Genomic DNA, 6,896 nt, shown 5'->3' with positions numbered 1-6,896 from the left:
CAGACACTTGACACTAGCTGTGTGACCCTGGGAAAGTCACTTAACCCTCATTGCCTTGCAAAAAAAAAAGTTCCACAAGATAAAATGTAGAAAGATAATGTAGGTAATAAAACCATTTCAACCAAGTCGATGAAGATTGCATAATGCCTAATTTATGATATGGGTAGCCCATTGACAGAGAATGAACTAATTAAGTGAACTAGTTAGGTGAACTAATACATCATCTAGAACACTAGACTTAGAGTCAAAAAGACCTGAGTTCAAATCTGATTTGATCTAATACTAAGAGAAATGTAACTTATAACAATATTATAAACAAAGAAGACTTATAGACACCCAGGAATAAACACAGAAAAAGCAGGCACTCAATAGTTCTTCAGAATCATTAAACACAATCCAGAAAGGTAAAACCATTTTGGGGGCACATCTGAAGAAAAAGTGAAGATACTTATTAGTCTAGTCACTTAACCTCTGTCTGCCTTCCTCATCTGTAAAATGAGGATAATAATAGTACTTACCTCCCAGGTTTCTTATGAGGATTAAATGAGATAATATTTATGAAGCACTTTGCAAACCTCAAAGTATTATATAAAAACCAGCTATTATTTTGTTATTATTATCATTAATATTATTATTACTATCAAATGAAGAGAAGATCCCATTTGGGAACTTATATAGCTCTTTTGAAGTCCCAAATTAGTCCCCACCACCAAAGCCCATCTTTTTAGCACCAATATTCTACCAATGATGTTATATGGCTAATAAAAATGGAACAATTTCAGAAGAATCAAGATTACAATTGACTGAATAGTAATGGAAAGACAAAAGGTAGGCATAAAGAGGTTGTGATATATGACTTATAAACAAGAAGTGGTATAAGTGATATAATAAAAAAATGGGCCAGTCTCATGAGAAGAATGAGAAATAACAAGTAGACAGCCTAAATATTGCCCTACTATCTATGAAGTATTAAAAGATGTTGAGGGGCAGCTAAGTTGCAAAGTAGATAGAGCACTGGCCTGGAAGTTGGGAGAACCTTAATTCGACTCTCATCTCAGACACTTACTAGCTGTGTGACCCTGTACAAGTCACTTAACCCAATTGCCTTAAACATCTGGGGCCATCTCCAGTCATCCTTATATGTGTTTTTTTTTTTTGGCATGGCAAAGAGGGTTAAGTGACTTGCCCAGCGTCACCCAGCTAGTAAATGTCAAATGTCTGAGGCCATATTTGAACTCAGGTCCTCTTGAATCCAGGGCCGGCGGTTTATCCACTGTAACATCTAGCTACCCCCCTTACATGTATCTTACCATTGGACCCAGATGTCTCAGGAGGAGAAAGTGAGGCTGGTGACTTTTCACAGCACTCCCTCACTTAAATCCAATTCACTGCAAGTCATGACATCACCTTGATGTCATAGTCCTCTTTGAGAATGAAGAACAAACAACAACTACAACAAAAGATGCTGAGGAAAGTATTGAGGAGGTCATCTATGGACAAGAATAGAACACAAGGAGGAAGCAGGGATGAATAGATGGATGGGTGGCTCACAATCTGTCCCAGTGAAGGAACTGTTATACAATATTATAAATACATGAAAATGTCAAAGTAGTGTATACTAAAGTGTTCTGAATGTGTCATATACGTAAAGTATTTCCATCAGACTATACATGTCACTGCATGCAATTATTAGTCATTATTCCTCTCTATTTTCTATTTAGCTGCTTTGAAAATGCAGGCTTAGTTGAATAAAAGGGAGGAGGGTTTGGTTTTTTTGTTTTGTTTTGTTTTTATTTAATTCAGAGGCAACTTTAAAACTGCTAGAAATCTGTAGAGTGTAATGAAGAGATTACCTGAAGCTTAGTTTCAAATTATTGGGCTTTAAAGGTCAAAGAACTAGGGGAAAGAAAAGGGTGAAGAAGAAGATCGATCTGCTTGGAATGGCAAAGGAAAGAAAATTTATTTCTTTCTGGTATGAAGTTCCTTGGAACAGAAAGCAATGACTTTATCAGAAACAAAGATTTCAAAGAACAAGGAATATTCAGAGAATTCATTGACTAAACAGGCAAATTAACATCTCTTGATAAACTGTGAACAGGTAACTGGAATTCTCTTTAAGAAAAGTTTAAATGAGATCTGGGGGGTGGAGCCAAGATGGCAGAGGAAAGGCAGTAACTGCTCAGACTTCCTGACACCATTACCACCCCCCCAAAAAAATACCCTCCAAACACAGCCAGAAAACAACTACTGGAGCAGCAGAACCCACAAAAAGACAGGATGGGATTATTTTCCAGCTAAAGAAAACTTGGAAGTTCAGCAGAAGGAGGAGCCAGGCTGGGAGAGGAGTCCAGCCCTGCAATTGCACCCCTAGCAGACTGCCCCTGAGAAACTTACCCCCGAGCCTCAGAATCAGCTGCAGTGCTGGTGTCTCCTGGAACTAAGCTCACTATCTGGTGAGAGTGCTGAACTACTGGCCAGGAAGGAGTCTACGGGGGTTTATGCAGGAGCTAATTCAGGATTTGGATGTCCTATGCCAGTGGGGAACCAAGAAGAAACCTTGAGCAGTGGCAGCCCAGGTGGGGTAGGGGTGCAAGCTCTTCAGAACTAACAACCATGACACATAAAGTTTTGCTGTCTGGTTTATTGACAGTTTGGTCTGGGGTTATCTAAGGACCAGAGAAAGGGCCAAGTTAGTGAAGAAACTGACCCTCATTAAATCATAACACCTGGGACCCCCTGAAGCTTGAGGCAAGTATATCCTGGAAGCAGGACCCAACACTAAGAAGGAGTTAAAAGTCAAGTGAAAGATTGGCAAGATGAGCAGGCAGAGAAAATTGTGAACCATATAAACCTTCTTTAATGACAAAGAAGTTCGAGGTGCACCTTCAAAAGAGGATAGCAACATCAGGGCCCCTACATCTAAAACTTCCAAGAAAAATATGAAAGAGTCTCAGGCCATAGAAGTGCTCAAAAAGGACTTTGAAGATAAAGTCAGAGAGGTAGAGGAAAAAATGGAAAGAAAAATGAGGGTGGTACAGGAAAGACATGAGAAAAAAGTCAACAGCTTGAAAAGCCAAATGGAAAAGTTCTCTGACAAAAATAATTGTCTAAGAATTAGGATTGAACGAATGAAAGCTAGTGACTTTATGAGAAACCAAGACACAATAAAGCAAATCCAAATGAATAAAAAAATAGAGGGCAATGTGAAATATCTTCTGGGAAAAACTGCTGACCTGGAAAATAGATCCAGGAGAGATACTTTCAAAATTATTGGACTGGGGGCAGCTAGGTGGCGTAGTGGATAAAGCACTGGCTCTAGATTCAGGAAGACTTGAGTTCAAGCCTGGCCTCAGACACTTGACACTTACTAGCTGTGTGACCCTTGGCAAGTCACTTAACCCTCATTGCCTGGCCAAAAAACAAAAAACAAAAATTATTGGATTACCTTAAAATCATAATCAAGGAAAGAACTTAGACATCATCTTCCAGGAAATTGTCAGGGAAAATTGCCCTGATATTCAAGAAGAAGGTAAAATAGAATTGAAAGAATCACCAATCACCTCCTGAAAGAGATCCCAAAAGGAAAACTCACAGGAATATTATAGCCAAATTCCAGAGCTCCCAGGTCAAGGAGAAAATATTGCAAGCTGCCAAAAAGAAAGAATTCAAGTACTGGGGAACCACAGTCAGGATAGCACAAGATCTAGTAGCTTCTACATTAAAGGATTGGAATATGATATTCCAGAGGGCAAAGGAATTGGGATTACAACCAAGAATCACCTACCCAGCAAAACTTACAGTAATCTTTCAGAGGAAAAAATGGGACTTCAATGAAAAAGAGGACTTTCAGGTATTTGTGATGAAATGACCTGAACTGAAAGGCAAATTTGACTTTCAAATACAAGACCCTAGAGAACCATAAAAAGGTAAACAGGAAAAAGAAATTAAGAGGGATGTTAAAAGGTTAAACTATTTACATTCTGTAACGATTGGAATAACGCCACCTGCTGGAGACTTACTGTAGAAGAGTTCTGCCCATGAAGCGAAGGTCTTTGAGGGCAAGACCAGGAGTCTTTTCTTTGGGGGCAGGAAGTGACACGGACTAGTGGGAGGAGGAAGGAAGAGACTGGCGCTGACTCTGGGGCTCTTTTTTCCTCTGGACTCTGGTGGAGAGCAGAGCTAGAAATGTGCTCTCCCTTTAATAGATAGGAATCTAGGCCTTTTTCTCTCTCTTTACCAAATTCTTATTCTCCTTAATAAATGCTTAAAAGTCTAACTCTTGCTAAAGCTTATAATTTATTGGCGACCACTCATTAGATATTTTAGACAGTTTAGCTAGAATTTTAGCCCTTAACAATTCCTAAATGGGAAGATGATATGTCTAACTGATAAGAACTTTCTCAGTATTAGGGCAGATGATAGAAATAAATTTATAAAGATGGCACATATGGGAATTGATTATGAAGGGATGATATATGCAAAATATTTATTTTTTATCTCCTTTTGTGGGGTGTTGGAGTTGGGTGGTCACGCAGTGGGTGAGTGCCTTGTGTCTAAGGCCAGATTTGGGCTAGGGCCCTGCTGGATTCAGGTTGAGTGCTTTGTCCACTGTGTCACCTAGCTGTCCCATGATGACATCTTTAGGGTAAAATTGAGGGCTGAGAGAAATGCACTGGTGGAGGGGGAAGGGGAGAGGTAGAAGGGGGTGAAATCCCACATGAAAGAAACAGGAAAGGGCTTATGGAGTGGGGGGCAGAGATGGGGGAGGAGCAGGGCAGTAAATGAACTTTACTCTCATCAGAATAGACTCATACACCTTAATATCAATAGAATTGTCTCAAGGACATACACACTCAATTGAGTGGAGTAATCTATATAACCCTGCAGAAAAATAGGAGAGGATGGGGATAAGGAGGAAGGGGCAAAAGAAGGGAGGGCAGAGTGGGGGAGGGGACAGACATAAGCAAATCCCTTTTGAGGAGGGATAGGGTGAAAGAAGATAAATAATAGAGTAAATATAATGGGGAAGGGAATAGGATGGAGGGAAACAGTTAACAATAGTAATTGTGAAAAAGAGAAAAGGGGAAAAATTGTACAAAAAATATTTATAGCAACTCTTTGTGGTGGCTAAGAATTGGAAATCAAAGGAATGTCCATCAATTAGGGATTGACTGAACAAGCTGTGGTATATGATTGTAATGTAATATTAGTGTACTATAAAAAATGACAAGCAGGATGATTTCAGAAAACCATGGAAAAACTCATATGAACTGATGTATAGTGAAGTGAGAAGAACCAGGAGGACATTGTGCATAGTAATAGCAGTATTGTTCTATGAGCAATTGTGAATGACTTAACTACTCTCAGCAATGCAATGATCCAAGACAATCCCAAAAGTCATACTATCCACCTCCAGAGAAAGAACTGATATTGATTAGACACAGACTAAAAAAAAAAAGAGTACTTGTGGATTGTATATATATATGACCTATATCAGATTAGTTGCTGTCTTGTTGAGGGGGGAGGAAAGGGAGGGAAGTGGAAAATTTGGAAGTCTAAATCTTATAAAAATGAATGTTGAAAACTACCTTTACATGTAACTGGAAACAAATGAATGAATGAATGAATGAATGAATGAATGAACAAACAAATAAATAAATAAATTTAATTTTTTTTAAAAAGTTGAAATGTTAACTTATCTGTCAAACATCAAAAGGTTTGTGTGCAAGATTTGTGTCTTTCCTGTACAAAGAGAGGGCGGGGGTGGAAGGAGAGAGAGAGAGAAAGAGAGAGAGAGAGAGAGAGAGAGAGAGAGAGAGTGAGCTTCTCTTTAAATACACTAGAAAAAGCCAAGGTTACATGTAAGAAATTCTTGCATTTACACTAGCCTTTTTTTCCTCTAATATTCCTTCTGTTATGTGTTTGTAATTGATTTTGTATTTCTTTAAAACTTGTTCCAAATTGTGTGTAGTTTTGGTAATAATTACTAATTATTGAATGGGGGGGGTAGTTCTCACCAAAATCATTTGAAGTTTTTTAACATTTGATTATTAAACTTTAATAATTCTAATTATAGGTATGCTGAAAAAATTAATAACATGAAGATAAGTCAAGATTAGATATCACAGATATCAGTTCTCATCATAGAGCACTGTGGTATTTTTTTTCTTTGAACACAGAATTTGAAATAAGAATATATGATGATTTCCAGTTTTTTGCCACCACAAAGAGAGTTGCTATAAATATTTTTTAATAGATAGGTTCTTTTCCTCCTAATCAACTTTGAAAATATACCTAGTGGTGGTATTACTAGGTCAAAAGATATAGGCAACTTAATAACTCTTTGGGCATAATTTCAGATTATTCTTCAAATGGTTGGATTTTTTCCTAAGAAAAAATCTCCAGGACCAGATGAATTCACAAGTGAATTCTACCAAACATTTAAAGAACAAGTAATCCCAATATTATATAAATTATTTGAAAAAATAAGTGAAGAAGGAGTCCTACGAAACTCCTTTTATGAGACAAATATGGTGCTGATACTTAAACCAGGAAAAGCCAAAACAGAGAAAGAAAATTATAGATGAATTTCACTAATGAATATTGATGCAAAAATGTTAAATACAATACTAGCAAATAGATTATAGAAACATGTCACAAAAATTATACACTATCACCAGGTGGGATTTATACCAGTAATGCAGGGCTGGATCAATTAGGAAAACTACCAGCATAATTGACCATATTAATAACAAAAGCAACAGAAATCATATGATTATCTCAATAGATGCAGAAAAGGCCTTTGACAAAATACAGCATCTATTCCTATTAAAAAACATGATAGAACATAGGAATAGAAGGAGCTTACCTTAAAATGATAAGTACTATTTATCTAA

The sequence above is a fragment of the Dromiciops gliroides genome, chromosome 4 (genome assembly GCF_019393635.1).
Source record: "Dromiciops gliroides isolate mDroGli1 chromosome 4, mDroGli1.pri, whole genome shotgun sequence".
Lineage (NCBI taxonomy): Eukaryota > Metazoa > Chordata > Mammalia > Microbiotheria > Microbiotheriidae > Dromiciops > Dromiciops gliroides.
This window is presented reverse-complemented; position numbering follows the sequence as displayed.